This window comes from Thunnus thynnus, chromosome 10 (assembly GCF_963924715.1).
Source record: "Thunnus thynnus chromosome 10, fThuThy2.1, whole genome shotgun sequence".
Lineage (NCBI taxonomy): Eukaryota > Metazoa > Chordata > Actinopteri > Scombriformes > Scombridae > Thunnus > Thunnus thynnus.
Genome location: NC_089526.1, coordinates 17,213,436 through 17,232,240, shown reverse-complemented (window position 1 = coordinate 17,232,240; position 18,805 = coordinate 17,213,436). Strand labels below are relative to the sequence as shown.

At 37.5% G+C, this 18,805-nt stretch overlaps 1 long non-coding RNA gene across 5 annotated transcripts in view; it reads left to right on the top strand.

Annotated features, from left to right (window-relative positions):
- The window catches only part of LOC137191492 (uncharacterized), a 152,495-nt gene that overhangs the window by 21,182 nt on the left and 112,508 nt on the right, over positions 1 to 18,805 (top strand). The window contains exon 3 of one of the 5 annotated variants that reach the window (XR_010930408.1): positions 17,507 to 17,663. The exons of 3 other annotated variants lie outside the window; for them this stretch is intronic. This is a non-coding gene — a long non-coding RNA (uncharacterized lncRNA). Of the gene's footprint in view, positions 1 to 7,692; positions 8,657 to 17,506; positions 17,664 to 18,805 lie in introns of those variants that run through there. One more of the 5 variants, XR_010930410.1, reaches the window with a different exon arrangement.

Sequence of the window (18,805 nt, the reverse complement as noted above, 5' to 3'; positions counted from 1 at the left end):
AATATAGCTTTTTGGAGTAATAATAATAATGTGATTTTAAAGACATTATACATTTTCATTTTGCATCCAAAACCAAGAGGGTGGCTGCCCTCTTGTGTCAAATGTCAATGTACAATAGGCCTGTTTCACAAGAGACACTTTGACTTGTCATAGTAGGAGAAGCACAGGTGTTACTCATAACATTTTATCTGTTTATTTAAAGGACCCCCATTAGCTGATGCTATGGCAATAAGCTTATCTTCCTGGGGTCCACACCTCACATACTGTACACAACATATTACATGATGATTTATTTTTTATTAAGCGGATATTAAAGGGTAACCTATTCCAGTCTATTATGGTTCTGTAAACGAGCCATAATAGACTGGAATTTTTTTAACGAGTCCTTAGGCCGGCCACCACAATTCAGTTCAGTTCAGTTCAGTTTCAGTTTATTCACAAATCAGTTTAAATAAGTTTAAGTACAATCATATAAGATATGATGGAGATATGTGAAATGGCACACCCTGATAAGCTATCTGAAGCTTGAGAATAGGGGCCCAGATACTAAGCAGATAGTAAATATATATTTTAGTCTATATATTTTTATCTAGATTTAAATGGAAAAGAGTGCATGTATTATACAGTAACATTTACAACCTACAAAACATCTAAGACTAACCTAATACCTTAAAATACTGCTAAATGGTCCTATGACATTTATTCTATCAGTCTAACATTGATTAAATAGGTAGGATACAATAAATAGATACATATGGCAAGTGAAAATAACTGGCAAATCTGGTGTTGTGGTTATGTGTGTTATTATAGTAAACTATTTGGTCAAATAAAAATGTTGACATCTTTGATTTAATGGTGCAGCTGAAAGATGTGGCCAAATGAGGAAATCCTTTGCTCAACAGTGAGCCATGAGAGGCTGGAGTGCAACTTTTCAGTGCTAGTTCTAATAGAGTAGCCCAGAACAAGTCCAGCAGCTCTGTTTTGTGTGACTTGTAATTTTGCAAGATTTGTTTTGGATGCAGACAACCATGCTATTGAACAATAGTCCAGGTGGCACAAAATTAATGATTTAGAAACTTGACCCAGCATGTGTGATTGTACATAAGGAGAATACTTTCTTCTGACTGCAATGCCTTGGCCCATTTTTTCTAACAACAGTATTAATGTGCTCGCTCTGTCCGGATGACTGTCAAGGACCAGGCTCAGCAATTTAGCTTTGTCCACCTGTTGTAGGGGTTCACCAGATATGGAAAGCTCCAGTTTAGGCTTAGAAACCAATTTGTGTCATGACCCAAAGACAATACCTTTTGTATTGGATATATTTAAGGCAAATTTATTTGTTTTGATCCAATCATACACTACATTCAACTCACTAGACAAAACTTAATTTATGTCATGTGGTTGCTGCATATACACAGTGGAATCATCAGCATACATTGTTATACCAGCGTTTTTTACAGCAGAGGGCAAGTCATTAATGAAAATTGAAAACAGGAGCGGTCCCACTCAACTTCCCTGAGGTATACCACATGCTAAACTACTACAATTTGATAGACTACCATTGTAAAAGACCTTCTTTGTTCTAGAGAAAAGATAACTTTTCATCAAGGTAGTCACAGATGGGCTAAAACCATAACATTTGAGCTTTTCAAATAAAATATCATCATCAATGAGTCAAACGCAGCACTGAAATCTAACATAACTGCTCCCGCTATTTTTGAGTCAGCAATCTCCCTCAACCAATCATCAGTCATTTGTATAAGTGCTGTACAAGTAGACCCTTAACCCCATAACCCTTTCTGTATGCATGTTGATATTTGGTGGTCAAGGTGTTATTGTTAAACTAATCTTGGATCTGAACATGAATAATCCTTTCCATAACCTTGCTAAGCACAGGAAGAATACTTATAGATCTACTATTAGGCCCACTGAAACGTAACTTATTATCCTTAAGCAATGGACTCATTTTTCCCTCCTTCCACAGTCTAGGATACACTCCACATAGCAGACATGTATTCAATATGTGACTTAAGGGACCCAAAATGTAATCAGTAGAGATGTTTAGCACTTTGCTGTCAAGATTGTCTGTGCCTGCACTGATGTAATCAGGAAGAGTCTTCAGTAATAAATTAACATCTGTAGCCTCAACACAGTTGAATTTAAAGATACAATTTTTACCATCCATAATTTCATTACTAGCCAGCTCACAAGGGTTAGAATCAGTACCACCTAGGCTCTGCCTCAGATTGTTCACCTTACTGATGAAGAAGACATTAAAATAGTTAGCAATATCTTGGGGCTTAGTTAAAAACATACCATCTGATTCAACAAAAGAAGCGCATTCTTCCATCCCATGATTTTATTCAAGGTATTCCAAAGTTTTACCTTCATGTTTTTTACGGTCAGTTCCTTGCCTATAATATCCATTCTTCTTCCTTTTGTTCAATTTAGTTACTTGGTTTTTGGTTTACAGTGTTTTGATCTGTCCTCCAATAAACCCAATTTTACCGCCAACAATTTAGCTTCACCCCTCTGTTTCATTAAATTCTTCAGAGGTAAATTAATCCATCGTGCTGTTTTAGTTTTAGCTGTGAACTTTTTAATATTTGCATGTCTATTAAAAATGTCCATAAATATATTCATGAAATCAGTTAAGGAAACCTTTGGAACGTTAGCACTGTACACACCATTCCAATCAACATTTCTAACATCCTCCACAAAGTGATCATTAGCAAATCTTTTGCATGATTGTCTATATAACTTTGGCTTTTGCTTTAGGAATTTCCTCTGAGAGCAACCATATTGTGGTCACTAAACCTACTGGTACACAGACTGTATTTGAGCATAGCTCAGGGACATCAGTGTATACTATATGATCAATACATGTAGAGGAAGTATGGCCTGCCTGATTAGGGAAAACTCTTGTTTGGAAGGAAAAAATTTGTGATAAATGACAAACACTAATTAGTGATAATATTTTTTTCTTCCTTGGGTTATCCAAGGTTATCCAGTCTATGTTCATATCTGCAAGCAAATGTGTTTGACTGAGACTCTTTCAATCACTTCACATAAATGATTGAGTGGTCTGTAGCAGCAGCCCACCACTATTGGTTTCAGGTGGGGTAGATGTACCTGAACCCACAATGCTTCTACATCATTCATAAATCAGAATGTAGTTTAACAGGAAGATGGCTTGGTACAAAAATTGCTACCCCCCCCCAATACTTCTGTCCCTCCTAAGGGGGGGGGGGGGGGGGGCATTAGCCAAGAACTCAGAGTTCTGAATAGATGAATCTAAATGAGTTTCAGATACCGCCAATACTGTATATGAATAGAATTAGCAAGCACCAGATTATTCAAGTCATGTGTCTTGTTCCTTATGCTACAGATGTTCACATGTGCAATTACCAAGCCTTTGTTTGGGAGCTTTAAAGGGCTCAGTGTCATTATTTGGGATAAGAAGTCGCCTTGGTCATAAAGTCAGACGTGCATAGATCACAAACTTTTTCTGGGTTTGATGATCAACTTTTCATACCTCAGCACTGCAGAATCACCCCTCTCCCAGGCAGCACGCAGCTCAAGCATCAACTCCTTCCTTTTCTTCTTGATAAGGTCAGAGTAGTCTTCATTGATGTAAATCCGTGTTCCTTTAAGTTTCTTGGCAGTGATTGTATCATCTGCTTGTCCTTGTAGCGCAGGAGTTTTACAATGATATGTCTTGGCCCACTTTCATCAAACTCCTCTACTCTATGGGCCCGTTCTATTTCAATATCCTTCACATTCAGGCCCAATGTCTTTCTCAGTATTTCTTGTACTTTCATTTATGACATTTCCCAGTTTTCACCTTTTTCCTTAGGGACACCGTCAATAATTATATTGCTCCTCCATGATTGATTTTCCAAATAGTCCATCTTGTTCTTAATCCCATCAAGAGTCCCAACAGATTTTGCCAGGTCCTCCTCCAGTTCTTTCATTTTTTTTTCCATTTTCACGTAGCACTTTGTCCTGACTCCAATTTTCATGAGCAAACTCTAGACTAGTCTTGAGTTCTTGTCTCTTTAAGTGCACTGTCCACTCTCTTATGCACAGCATCTGAGATAATTTCAACACAGGATTTAAAGTTCTTATTTTGCTGCTCCAGCAGATCTCTGTAAAAGAGTAGACATGGTCACTAGCTCCTCCTCTGGATATTTATCTTCTTTGGGTGACATCTTGTAACACAGTCACAGAGTAGGCCTCGATGCCAAAAATCTGTTCAAAATCTCTCTTTGTGATATCCATCCATGACTTATATAACTGTGTTTAACTCAGATAAAGTATTTGGTTAAAAAATGTTTTTAAAATTCTTAAAAGATACTGCCTGTCTCACACGAGTCCGCGTGACGCATTCACCGACCGACAGTGAAAAATGAATATGTATGTATAACATTAATGATGGTTCTACTGAAGTGTCTCAGTAAGTCATGTTTTTGCTGTAAAGGAAAGGAAGGAGAGTCTGACACTTGTGGCTTTTTGTTTGTTTGTCAATCATTATCTTATTGTAGAGGGCAAAACTGAAAATGGGCAAAGGAATAACAATGAGTATAAAACTGTCTATATAAAAGCCAGGTTTATAAAAAATATGCAATTTCTCCATTTTTTCCATTTTTATTATTAATTTTTGAAGGATTTTTCATGTTATTTGTTTACTATGTTTACTATGTTTTGTCATATGTGAGGTATGCTTTATATGGTGTACGTGATGTACGTGATGATGTCACATGATGTAACAAACAGAGTATTACAAATACTGCAACCCAATCACCAAACAAGAACATTGGTTTTGGGTAGTTCAGCAAAACCCTGAATTGTGTTCAATGCCAATATTTTGTCAATGTCAATACAATATGTTTAGGAAAAGATTGTGGTTATATATATATTTTTTTCAACTAAGTGAATGTTACCTGTAGTAACAAGTCTGTGACAGGGATGCAAAGTCTGGTCTCCTGCATAAAATTCTGTTTCGCTACACTGCCTTCTGCATTGATGCTTAATCTAGCCATTGGATGTAAATTACGGGGTTCAGATTTGTCCAATATGAACATAATTCCTGGGCTGAAAACTGAGACTACCAAAACCAATATGTGTTGTATGTTCATTTTAGGTCAACTGAAGGACACCTAAACATGGCTAGATGCTTTGGCTGTTGCCAGAATCAAACCTTTGTCCCCTTCTGACTACCTCCAGGCAAGAAAATCATTACCAACATGTGCTGACACATTCATGTTTCTATTAGCAATTATTGACATAATAAGTAATACAACATGTTGCTTGTTGTAGGTATGCGATACTACATTAATACATTAATAGGTGTTGAAAATGACACATACAGTAGTTTTATGGAGCACAGTGGCTTCATAATGCCTGGCTCAGATTTAGAGCCACTGTAATCTACAGTCAGCACTTCTGTCTGATGCTTAATGGTTTTACTGCACTCTGGTATAGCTGAAAATGGTTGCATTATTGTATTTGCTAGACAGACACACACATACACACTCTCTCACACACACAGCATGCACATATGCAGAGGCACACACACACACACACACATGCAGACTCTCTACCATAATGACCTTGACTAAGTAGCTCTCCAAATAGTAAGTGACTTTTAGAGCACTCTGCCTTTCCCTGCATTTGCACTGCCTTTGCCTCATTCTCTCTACACACTACAGTACAGGGTCTTATCAGTGGCCGCAGTGTGTGTGCGTGTGTGGGTTATGTTTATGTGTCACCCTTTAATGTTTAATAAGTGTACACATTTTGTTCAACCATGCCTAGACAAGACAGTAATCAGGTTGGACCTCATTGTTGATCCTGAAAAGGAGCTAAAGACTTAAACAATGACAAACTCAAATATTGGTAACTGTAAAGTTAGATCATTCCAACACAGACTGAAATAATCAATAAATATGACCAAGTTAGGAAATTCTCCTGCATATGTTTGACATTTAAGTAATTTGTTTCTGTCTAAGAGCTCAGTAAATGCAATATTCATCAAGAGTCTGTTACTAAATTATGTATGTGCACTATTATTTTGAAAATAAGCAGGCCTAAAATATAAGGCCGGCTTATTTTCAAAATAATAGCGTTTTTGCCTCGGCACTAAGATTCATGACAAACAGACAATAGCTTCACAGTTGAAGAACTGTTTAATGGCACGCCCTGGTAGCTTCCTGGTTAAGACACACATAACCACAACATCCGCCGATCGATCCCCACTGCATACCTCTGTTGCATGTCGTCACTCATCTCTCTCTCCCTCGTTTCTGGTCATCTGTCTACTGCTGCTATAATAAAGGCACAAAATGCCCCAAAAAGCAGTCTAATTATCATAAAAAGATTGAGTTGTTCCAAATGTGAATGTTACATGCGTCAAGTGAGATTAAGCATTCCTAATCAAAGATACAAATCACAAAGACAATACTGAAAATATTGGTAGCACTTTACAGTAATCATAAGATACTGTGCTACTCAAGGTCAGGCTTCACAGCATTGATTAAACACAGGAATTATTTTGTTTTATTTCATCATCTCTAGTCCATATGTGCAATGTATCACATGATTTTTTAAAATTGTATTTATTTATTTATTTATTTGTTGTTTTTAAGGATACAGGGTGATAACGACTCTTGACAGTGAACGTGGCATGACTTTAACAAGAACTTTATAACAATGAGAGATGGGATTTCCTCACCACCCTGCACATGACTTCTCCTAAGACATGCAATGTTATTTCCTGGAATATAGCATATATTTAATACCACTAACAGTACATGAAAGTGCTGGGGTGTGATTTCAGTTTGGGACACATGTGTGTCCATCTGTGCATACGCATGTGTCTATCAGCATGTCCTCTTTGTACATCTGTTCATTTACTGCATCTCTCTATGTTAGTATTAGTGTGTGTGCATGTGTATGAGTGTGATGGTGCTCTTGTCTTTGTAATGTTCATGCACGTGTGTGTGTGTGTGTCTGTGTGTGTGTGTGTATGCATCGGGGTCACCGATAATTTGCAGTGTGAACGCTTGGTTTCTCCCCAGCAGGATGATTTCCTCTGTCAGCAAACTGTGAGCTGGAAAATAGACCCATATTATGATGAGATTAACTTTAACGGTCAAGGATTTCAGATCTTTCCAACAAAGTCACTGAAGATTAGGACGTTCAATGACATTTCTCTCTGATCTGCACTTGTGCAGTTTTCTGCCGTGTTAGTGCAGTTCAGTTGAGTCTAAAGCTGTTTTGTTTGCTCTGTATAACTCTCCTCTCTGTAGATTTCTCGCTAAAAGCATGTGATACGTTACTTCTGGGAAATATCTTTTACCAACACAATTGGTCTTTAAGCTCTACAATCTAAAGTAGAATATATGGTTTTGTTTTGTTAAAGGTGTTATATGTTAACTCCCAGCTGTATGAGAAAAAGAGGTTTGCAGCATAATGTAAAGACAAAATTTTAATAAATGAATCTGCTCCTCCACATACCTCTGATTTGCTCACACAATTAAAGATCTGAAATATACCATTCTTTAACATCTCCTCTAGTAACTATAATATCAAAGTAAACCTTCAATTATTGGAATATTGACACAGCTTGTCTGTTTCATCTCATTACAACCGAAAAAAAGGAAAAGAGCTGTATTTGTGTTTTCTTTGCAGATACGGTGGATAGGGAAGATTAAAGACGTCTTGTCCTGACAACTCAGAAAAAAAAGAGAGAGAGAGAGAACAATCTGACAAGACTTAACAAAACCCATCGCAGAAAAGGAGAACTTCAAACAGAATCAAAACCTGCAGACGATGAAGGAGCGATGCAAACACACCACCTTAGGCTCTGTCTGTCTCCATACCTGACTGTCTGTCAATCTGTCTGCCTTTCAGTCTACCATCTAACTGTTTTACAGTAAAAAAGTGGCATATATATATCCTGCATCATCACTGCTGCTGCAACAACTGCAGCCAATTCTTACCCTCATGATGCAAATTAGAGATCAGCTGTCATGTTGTCATTAAAAAGCTGTTTCTCATTCAACTGCTCCATGTTAACCCCCACAAACACCACAATTCCCACATCTCACATATACTGCATATTACAATAAAGTGAAAAAACATCTTAAAATAGTACTTTGACATTGGATCAAATGTAACCACTATATGGTTTGATTAGCATCAGTGTGTGTGCGTGTGTGTGTGTTTGCACATAGGTGTGTTTTGTGCAACTGACAGTTAGCTGGCGGACAAGCTGTCACAGTTCTCTGCTCTGCCGTTCCCAATGGACTGATTATTATAGAGCTGTTATCTCTCTTTCTCTCTCTCTCATAGACACACACATACACACACATCATTGTGAATGTGATACTGACTGCTGTGTAATACTGTACATCACACTCTAAGCTCTGTCATCACAACCACTTTAATTAGAACTTAGAAGTGTGTGTACGTGTGTGTGTTAGCAAGTGTGCTCGTGATTTTCCATCCAGTCTAATCAAAGTTGCAGTAATCAAGTCCGTTGCTGACAGAAAAGATGCTAACTTTACTTTTATATACACTGATAAAAATGATACTTTGGATCAACTTTAAATAATTACTCTAATTTATTACATCCAAATGTATTAGTTTTTTCTCAAAGCATATTTATGATATGGTTGAAACCTTTGATTTTGATTAAATCTTAATCGATATTTTTACTTTTCATTCACACAAGCCAAAAAGATGATTTATCACTTAGTGACAATTTAATTTTTTCACTTTCAAAAAACCTAAAATTTACTATTATATTTAGGTATAGTTTTTACATTGAATGAAACTATATAAATCATTTTAAATAATAAAAATAATAAAAGGTCAGTTTATGCAGGTCAATACAAATCATTTTTGTGCTTTTCAACAACTTCATTTCATCCTTTCTAAAAATCTAAAATCTACTATTACATCAAAGCAGAATTTTACTTTCAGATGAAACTCAAAGGCCCTCAGACTAATTCTCATCCAAAGACTTTCATATCTACATCTCTCCTTTAATATAACACTTGAGGATTTTAATAATAACTGAATTGCTAACAATGTTAAAACATTATAGTCACAAATGTTAGTGACTTGGGCTAAAGGCTCATCCCAGAGTGAGACAACATTATCAGTATTCTCACTATACAATAGCTGGTCATGGTGAATTCAGCATTTTCTGCATTTGCAGTGTTATGCCATCAGTGCAACAAAATAGTCATGCCATAGTAGACTCTCTGTTTTTAAACAGGTATTCAAAACGGAGCAAATCAGAAATGTTGGACTCTCCAGTTATCTTAGAATATGATGCCCCAAAAATTTTGATGAAGGCTGAATGAATGTGGCTTATTATTGAATACAAGCATTGAACTAGAACACAAACATGTTGTATCGAAAAGTGTGTGACAGATTTATCAGAGTTTAACACTCAGACCGAACACTCAGTGCATCATTTGCTTTGGTTCAATGTCCATGAATATTTTTGCAGTGCATCAAAAGTGTGTTAGAGCTCACTTGGATAAGTTTAGCACATAGACAAGGCCAAACAACATGACACATGCATGTGTGACGGAGGGCAACTCACTGAGGACTTCCACACCCTCAATCACAATCCCAGTCTTGGGTGAGTGAGTGAAGAGGATCCTCTTCCTCCCTGAGGACAAACACTGCCATGGTGCACTCTCTCTCTCTTCAGCTTCATCCTTCTGAACAATCGGATAAAAGACAAGACATGTATTAGAAAAGTTATTTTATCTGATGAAAAGTGCCTGATGCACTCAACCAAGCTCTTATTTTAACTTAAATTGGAGATGTACACTAATCTATAATTCATTAATGTTTATTGACATTGAAAATCAACATAAATAAATGTATTTTTTGTTATTTAACACAGATTCAGTCTTTTGCAGTAGGTAATATAACGATTTAAAGTGTCCAGAAGAGTCCGTTATTGACAGAAGAGATGCTAACTTCACTTTTATGGGCCTCTGATTGAGGCATCAAATCAGAATGTTCACTGTTACGACCCAGCTCATTAGGGAAAAGGGAAGCAACATAAAACCAGATTTAGTTGGTAAAATAGTTATTTAAACAGCACCCGTGTGCCTAGTGTGTCTAAACAAAGAAGATGGTCAGCATTTGAGTTATCAGTAATCAGCGAAAACTATACCTGGCCCAGTCTGCAGGTAATTAACTAGAGCCTCAATTAACATTGAAATCGAGCCCATACAGAGTCAAAACACTTTCTAGTAAAGGCAGTTTGGGAGACACAGCGGCAAGCTGCTCACATCAAATCACAGCCACCCGACTGACAAGTTGGCCAAACATTTATAGGCTCAATTCCCCAATTGAAGCGTCTGGATCGGAGGGCTGGACCAGGTGCCACACCAATCAGGATCACCGAAGAAGCCAAGAAATGGGTGGAGCAGCCGAACCATGGGACCATACATAACATCAACATCTTGTCTTTTAATGTTTTATTCAAAGACAACATCTTGTTTTGTTTTTTTCATACAGAGCTGCAAATAGCTTTTTTTAAGGCGTCAATCTGTGAGGAAGCTTAGCCAGAGCGTCAAGTAGTGGCGTTATGTTTGATACCGAGGCTCCGAAACGTGTCGAGTGCATCCTGCAGATTCCACTGATGCCTCGCCAGATAGAAAACCTTGGCCCTTACAGTACTGATTTAACATTAAGATCATACGTGTTATAAAATGAGGTCAACCCGTATTTTGCCCATATATGTTTAGAACAGTAATATTTTGGCCAAGAATTGAACCTGTCACCAAAATAAATCTGCCCTCTGGGTCCTTCACTTCCTGTTCACATATGAAAGGGATATTCTTATTCATAAGAATGGCTGCATCTCTGTTATTACTATCATAGGAAAAAAACTAAATTTTGGCAAACCCAGTCTTTTTTAAGTGTCAGATGTTCTATGGGCCAGATTTTCCACAAAAATCCAACGGATGTGACATTTTTGCACGCTCCTGAGTGCCTTACCTCTCTCCTACTAACATCAACAAACGACTGGCATCTACCACAACAAAAACGGTGCTGTCCAACTAGAATAGCCCCTAATAGCAGATATTAGCTCTCCAGCTAATCAGACAGCTAACTGCCTCCGTCAACCGCCACACATTTCACAACAAAACACCCCTACAATGACAAGTCGCCCACTCCTGAGCACACACAGCTAAAACAACATTATTTCCTCAACAAAGGAGCAGAAAACAAACTCCAGAGCAATAGCAGAACATAGTTTACCCCTTTTGTTTTTTCTGTTGGTAGTCTAAAGGTGGTAATAAGCACACATTTCACAACAAAACCACAGCTCATCGCTCCCTGGCCACAGCTTGCTGAGCCTACCAGTGTTTAGTAAACACGATTGGGGAAAAGAGTCGGCGGTTTGGAGGGGGGCTGACTGACTGGGAGTGAGAGATGCTTTGCTGAAGCATGTGGCAAAACACAACATTAGAGATTTTTTATGTTATTATGAGAAGCGAGCCCCTGTGTGAGTGCAAGCAACAGGATGCTGACTGCAGCTCACTTAACGGCCACCGGTGTCACTAATGAGAAGGAATTTCTGATTCCTACATATAGAACCTTTAATCCAACATTCAGAACAACTTTATAACATTAATATAAAATATTAATGACAGAGCTTTGAAGTGACATTATCCGGATAGTAATATCTATCAAGATGGCTGATGTCAGATCAGCTATAATCATCTTAGCAGGCTGGAAATATATGGTCTAATGATGACAACTGGAAACTAGAATAGTATGTAAGGGAGCCATCTTATAGGGTACATGGCCAGTCAACAGTGATCTCTTTTGTGCCTTTTTATGTCTTACTTAAAGCAATTTGAATTTCCTTGTCGGCGAAAGTTGCTATACAAATACATTGGCCTTTCCTCATCTTGTGATGCAGCAGTGGAGCAGTTTTCTGAGTTAGAAGATGTGTCTAAAAATGTCTAAATGAAGAAACTGATGTACACTGTGCTCAAAAAATTTATCTTGTTGATTAAGAGCATAATTGGCCCTTTCTTTAATTTAACATATTGTTATATATTGACGTCAAAACATGTTTTTTGGTGAGATGTTCCTTTAACTGTGTGGTCAGTACTAAAACATATTTTTCCTTGGATTTTCTATAAGTAGCTGTATTTAATTTATAGTATGTGTTCAGCCATTGTTGAAGGAGACTTTCCTCCCAAGAAAAAACAGAGGCATTGGTCATTTCAGAAAATGCCCCAAAACAACATATGATTACATTCAGGTGATGAAGCCCTCTAGTAGTAATTACAGTAATTATGTAGTAAATATTATAATTATGACTACACAAAGTCATAAAGTCCACAAGGGAGGAGGTTGAGGTGATAGGTCAACAAATCATTTCCTGTTTCTTACCAACGATCAACTTTGGTTTCTTTTAACTATGACCATAATTGTTCTCTAACCATCACCCAGTGTTTATTACTGTAACTATGACGACGAAGGTCCTCTAACCTTAACAAAGTAGTAATTTTCATCCAAACCCTGATCTTTCGCTAAATGTTAATAAGCCAAGTTGATTCGGCCTAAACCTAAGCAAACCTTAACCCAAGCATTATCAGAAAACTGATTTTATTTTTACAACAGTGATTTGTAACGTTTTTTGAAGGCACAGACTGACAATGCCATCCTGTCAATAACAGCATCAGATCAATGTATTTTCTTGATTAATTTGGAGAACTTGTTGGTTTTTTACTGTAAACCAACCATGCTAAAACCAGAAACACATCACTATGTGAGGGAGAGGATTTAATCCTAGTAAAGAGGGCCTTGTCAAAGTTTTAATGAACTTGGTTGGCAATTGAATACATGCATGAAAATGATGTAATACTAATTCTTCACCATGAATTTTGCAAGTCACTTCTTGTCTGAGGTAATGTTCGAAACGCAGTGTATGAGATTCCTTTTCTTGCCCTTTTAAGACGCCTAACATCTTTCCCTGCCTTGTTCTGTCTCCAACATCAGAAGCTATAGCACAGCCTTGCATGTTGCGCTATGTGTCTGTAATTCCCACTGACAAGTGTGTTAATGGATGACAATAGCAGAGAGGAGAGCGCCATATGTCTGAGCCTGGGGCAGCACGGAGAATGGCAGGGCACACAAAGACGAACAGGGAGAGGGGGGAACGAATAAAGAGGGGTTGAGATGGAAGGAAGGAGAGGAACGAGAAAGCGAGCTGAGAGGGGAAAGAAGAGAAATAGGGAATCCAGGGGAAAAGGAGAAAAGAAGGGAGGGAAAATATGTGGTCGGAGGGGAAGTAAGAGGGCAGGAGAGAGGGGAAACAGTAGAAGAAGGTACTTCTTGAATAAAAGAGAGAAGCAAAGGACAGAGGAGAGACACAAACAAAGAGAAAACAGAGGGAAAGAAGAGAAAACATACCAGAGGAGAAGAGAAGAGAGGAAAGGAGGCAGAAGGAGAGTGTTTTCAGGGAGAAAACAGGCAAGATATTCACCTCTTCCTCTCCTCACTAGTTTCTTTTCATCTTTCATTTCTCACTCTCCTCTTTATTCCTTCTCCCTCCTCCCTTTCCCTCCCTCCTTCCTCTTCATCTGCATCTAAATATCAGTGATCAAACTGGGATCATTTCAGTTCTGGCCAGAGGTTTTTCAAGTAGTTGACTGTTGAAGAAAAGCTGCTTCCTGACTTGACTGAAGTAGGAGTGAATTGAGTCAGGCACTGTGATGTGCTGTCTGTAGTGCAGCCATGTTAACATTCCAGCAGTGAAAAGTATAATTATTACAGTTTTCAGGAGGTTATCATAGATTTTACACCCTCTGTTGCTTTATATCCTTAGTAGCAGAGTGAGGCTGCTATTGTATTTGTCCTATTCAGCTTTTTTTTTTTTTTTTTTTTAAATGGATAACAATTTGCTATTTGATGCAATTTTATATTTTTGTTTGATTTCATTATTTCAATTTTATTGCATTATTTGCCATTAAATATTAGTCAAATAATGAATTAAATTAAAAACTCCTTGTGTCTTGCAGACTCAGATGAATTTATGATGTCTTCATAATAGCATTATGAAGACATGATTATTTACAGAGTGGCTCAGGAGGTAGAGCAGGTCGTCTACTAATCGGGAGATTGGTGGTTTGATCCCCGGCTCCTCCAGTCCACATGTCTGAGTGTCCTTGGGCAAGATACTGCGCCCCAAATTGCTCCCAAAGGCTACACCATTGGTGTGTGAGTGTGTGTGTGTGAATGGGTGAATGTTGGCATGTAGTGTAAAGCGCTTTGAGTGGTCAGAAGACTAGAAAGACGCTATATAAATGCAGTCCATTTCCAATTTATTACCCGTTTTCATTTTTCTACTTTAATTTTTCTTGCTCTGTTTAAGTTTTAGTTTTCATAATGTATTTTTCCAGTTATCACACTCAAGCTAAAGAAATGTACTTATGTTACGCATTTTTCAGGTTTTCAGAGCAGAAGTGCTCACATGCTATATGTTACCAGACAAATGTTTGGACACACTTCCTCATTGCCTAGAATGAGAAAATGTGCCCACACTTATGACTGGTACTGTACATATGACAATATGATCATTGTATATGCTAATTTGTTCTATAATCAGCTTTACGTATTCTCTATAACTGACTTCACAAAGGCTGCTAAATGTTTTTGTGACATAATTATCATGGCTGCCTTGCTTTGTGGAAAATGTCGCCGGAGTTTGAGAGCCTGCTTCTGGAGTATGTATTAGTCATTTTACTTTACTTATTGTACGGCATCACAAATTGTAGTATCAAACTAGTCTGAAATAGATTTACATTTGAACATGGTTTTAAAACTCCCAGAATTCAAAAACTGTCTTGATATTTGAATTCAAGTGCTGATAAAATGGCTCTGTTGTGAGCAAGTTTGGATTACAGTTTTTGGTGGTGTCAGTGTGTAATCGCTTCTGATCAGAAGTACATCTCATCTCAGTTGCCAGAGCTTCACTTTTAGTGTTCATGAAATCTCAACTTTTCTCTCTTCGTCCCATCTCCTTTCATGTCTCTCCTTTCATCTTCCCATCTCCTCCTCTTTCAACTTCCTGTGTTAGTCTTGTCCCGCTGCATCCAGTCGCACACAAACTCACACATACACTCGTCTTTATCTCCTCACATACAGCTCCAAATTATGGAGCTAACCGATCCATTAACAGGAAGAAGAGAGGGAGCCAACATGTCTAATATCAGACAGGACAGCATGAGAGATGTGGAGGGGACAAAAGAGGAAAAGAGAGGAGGGGACATCTTATTGAAATGGAAATAGAACAGGCCAATTAAAACATTTTCACTGAGAGCTTGTTTGTATCTCCAGCTCAGCTCTCACGGATTATATATACAGCACATTATGGAGTAATGAATATGAATAAATTGAACTCCTCAATTACCACGCCACCACTGGGTCTCAATTAATATACTGTGTTTCTCAATCATAATCTAAATAAATATATTTCTCACTCATAACCTAAAAGCATTCACCTTTAAATAACATCACAATGAGACTGTAAATAGACACAAAATTCTCCTCATTTGTCACTTCAACAATATCCAGCATACAGTCTTGTCAATTGTAATGTAAACTAATAGATGTATTCTTTTTAAAGATGCAGATGTATGTGAAAGCAAAGTGTAACAAGGGAAATAATACATATTCATCCTACATTTTAGCGGTGTTAATGATTAAACTCTTTAGTTGTATTATATGTAAATCCACCTTTGGAATTAATACTGACTGGTAGTGAATCTTAATAATGACTCTAACCTCTGTATGCCTCGATTATTCTGTACACCTGGGATTTGACAATACTGTAGCACTATCCAACAGCCAGTTGCTGCTTAATTATTGCAAAAGCAGGAAATGCTTCTCTAGCTGGAGCAGACAGTTTTGTATGCAGTCAACATTTTTATAATCTAGTTCAAACCTAGTAAATCTATTCTGATTATGGATAGACGCAGTCTATAGAAAGTTCAGTTCCCTTACATTAAATATATCATATATCTCAATCAAATCACACTTAAAGGACTAAATAAAAACTCTTTTTGTTCTTTTGCAGCCTGTCATTAGTAATGGGAATTGAATTGATCATTTTTATTGCTATTAAGTCTTCTGTTTACATAGATGTTTTTAGCAATTCATTTACACTTATTTGTTTCCTTTTTGATATACAAAGAAAAAACATTTGGAGACCTTATCTTGTAATTATGACTTACATATATCATAATTATGACCTACTCTCACATAATTACAAAAAAAGAATATAAGAAAATAACAAAGAATAAAGAAATAATTACAAGATCTTAAGTCATAATTATGCAATACAGAGGTCATAATTACAAGATAAGGCCTCCAGTTTGTTTTCCTTTGGAGAATGCAATGCGCTACCGTAAAAGGAGCAATTTTTGAGAAAACTGAAAAGCCAGTGAAGCTCTTGAAAGAACCAATTGTGGCCTGAGTCCAACATTTTCTAATTTAGATGAACACAACATTTAAAAGACTTGTAACATTTATGTTAGCATACTTGCATAAAATACAATATACTTAATGGCAATCAGAATACACAACAGGTAAACCCCAGTAATTTATTTTACTCTTTCCTGTTTATGTAATTAACTAGCAAATAAGATAATTACTATACTGTATATGATATATGTGTGTTATACATAGTACCATATATCTTCCTGTTGGAATCAGAGGGGACCAGTAGGCTTGAGGGGTTGATTATACTTTGTTGATGCAGCATTGGCAGCTTGTCTTCCATGAGCCTCCGTTCTATAATGGTTTTTTCCATAGAGGGTGTCTTTTATGTCTCTGAAGCTGAATGATGATACTCCAGTTTTATATCCACATTTGACACTGATTCATCGCATGAAGATTAAACTTCTAAAAGTCAATCTGCAAGTGTTTTTTGTACCCAGAGCAAGCCTGGTCCAGTCCTAAAGTCACTGCAGCCTTCCTCCACTAGTTGAATGAGAGAAACTCCTGTTGCGTTTTTAAAAGATCTTTATTGAATTTCAGAATAAATAACAATTCCATATAGAGTACATAAAGTACAACCAGTGCCAAAGTGCAAAACATCCATAGTGCATAGAGAATTTGGTGATATTGCATAAAGTGCTGTTATTTCATAAGTCCAGTATGTTTGAGGGGAGGTGCCGAAATTTGTCCAGACTTCTCCTCCTATGGAGGTCAGCAAGTATCTGTTGGGTTGGCCACTTCACTTCAGCCTTTAGTTTAGGCGTCAAAGGGCAAGAAGTCTCAGAGGACTTCATTTGCTGTTGGGAAAGACCCTGTGTTACTGCACTGTCACTTGGAGAAAAGAAAAAAAATGTAAATGAATTTATTAGCTATATAACCAAAGTACTTAGCAAACACTGTCTTTCTTTCTCCTCCCTCAATGCTTCTCTGTGTGTCCCTTTGAAACCAAAAGGTTCATGACTCCAAACATGTGCCTGAAGCTGTGAGGCTGGAATATGCACAAAAGCAGACAGAAACACACATGAAGCCCTCTGCCAGAAACTCAGCCTTTAAATCAGATGGTCATCTTGCCTTCACTCTGACACAGAGAAAGGTGCCTTTGGACTTGGGTGAGTGTATGACACAGTCCAGTGTTTCACTTACTAGAGAAGAGAGTTCAAAAGGGCTGTGCTGTGTGTTTGACAAAAATCATGAATGTGATAGTACTTACCTTGGCGTGGGAAGACAAGACAAGGGAGCTATTTACCTGGAAGTGACCAATCAGAGGAACTGAGTTTGAGGATTATTGCTGCACATATTTCTGGTCTCAAAACAGCAACTACACCTGTGAATTGTTAACAAAACTCTGCCTCTGTTACATTTTGCACCATGAGCGAGAGGGCATAATGTTCTAAAATTTTACACACTTTTTAATTCTTTGCTCAGTCAGGTGGCAACTGACTTTTCCCTGTCTTCACAAGTTCCACAAGAAAGTCCATTGTTTTTTTTTTCCTATGTCTGCACAAGTTTACTCACACAGTCCATAGACATGCAGGTTAGTTAGGTGGATTTTTTTTAGATTCTAAATTGCCTGTTGTTTGTCTAGTTTGGTCTGTCTTGTAGAGGTTTGTAGAGATCATGGTCTGTCTGTTTGTATAGTACCACCATGATAAACTGGCAAATACCGCCTTTCATCTAACGTGTGCTGGAATAAGCCTTGCACATGCATACTGTATAATGAATATGCATGGGTAGATATGGGATTTATTATCCATGTGACAGCCACAGTCCTATATAGTTGTTACCTTGGCTCACTATCCTCTTTGACATTCAGTTTGGAAAGATAAACCCCAATGAGTCCTGTTGTTCTGAGTTACTACTTGCCCCTAGCCCATTTTTATGCATTTCCAAACTTTACCATAAAGCAACCGGTGCTGGAAAAGACCTTAAGTGTATAAGATTGTACTTAACCTAACCAATAGCTACTAAACAGAGTTCCTGAATAGAATTTATTATTATAGAGTAGAAATATTTTTTAACATCGCTGACTTGAGAATGACTAACATCTGAAGACAGTTTGTCATATCGTCGTCCTGTCTCCTATCCCCCTTATATACCTGAATCTGTGCTTGCTGTCTCTCCGAGCTCTAATCCTGTTCCAATTCTGTCTGAATAATCCATATACGTTTAAGACCAAAAAAGGCTTAGGGTCAATTCATTTGAATACTAGAAGTCTACTTCAGCATCAGAAACTTGATCACTTGAATATATT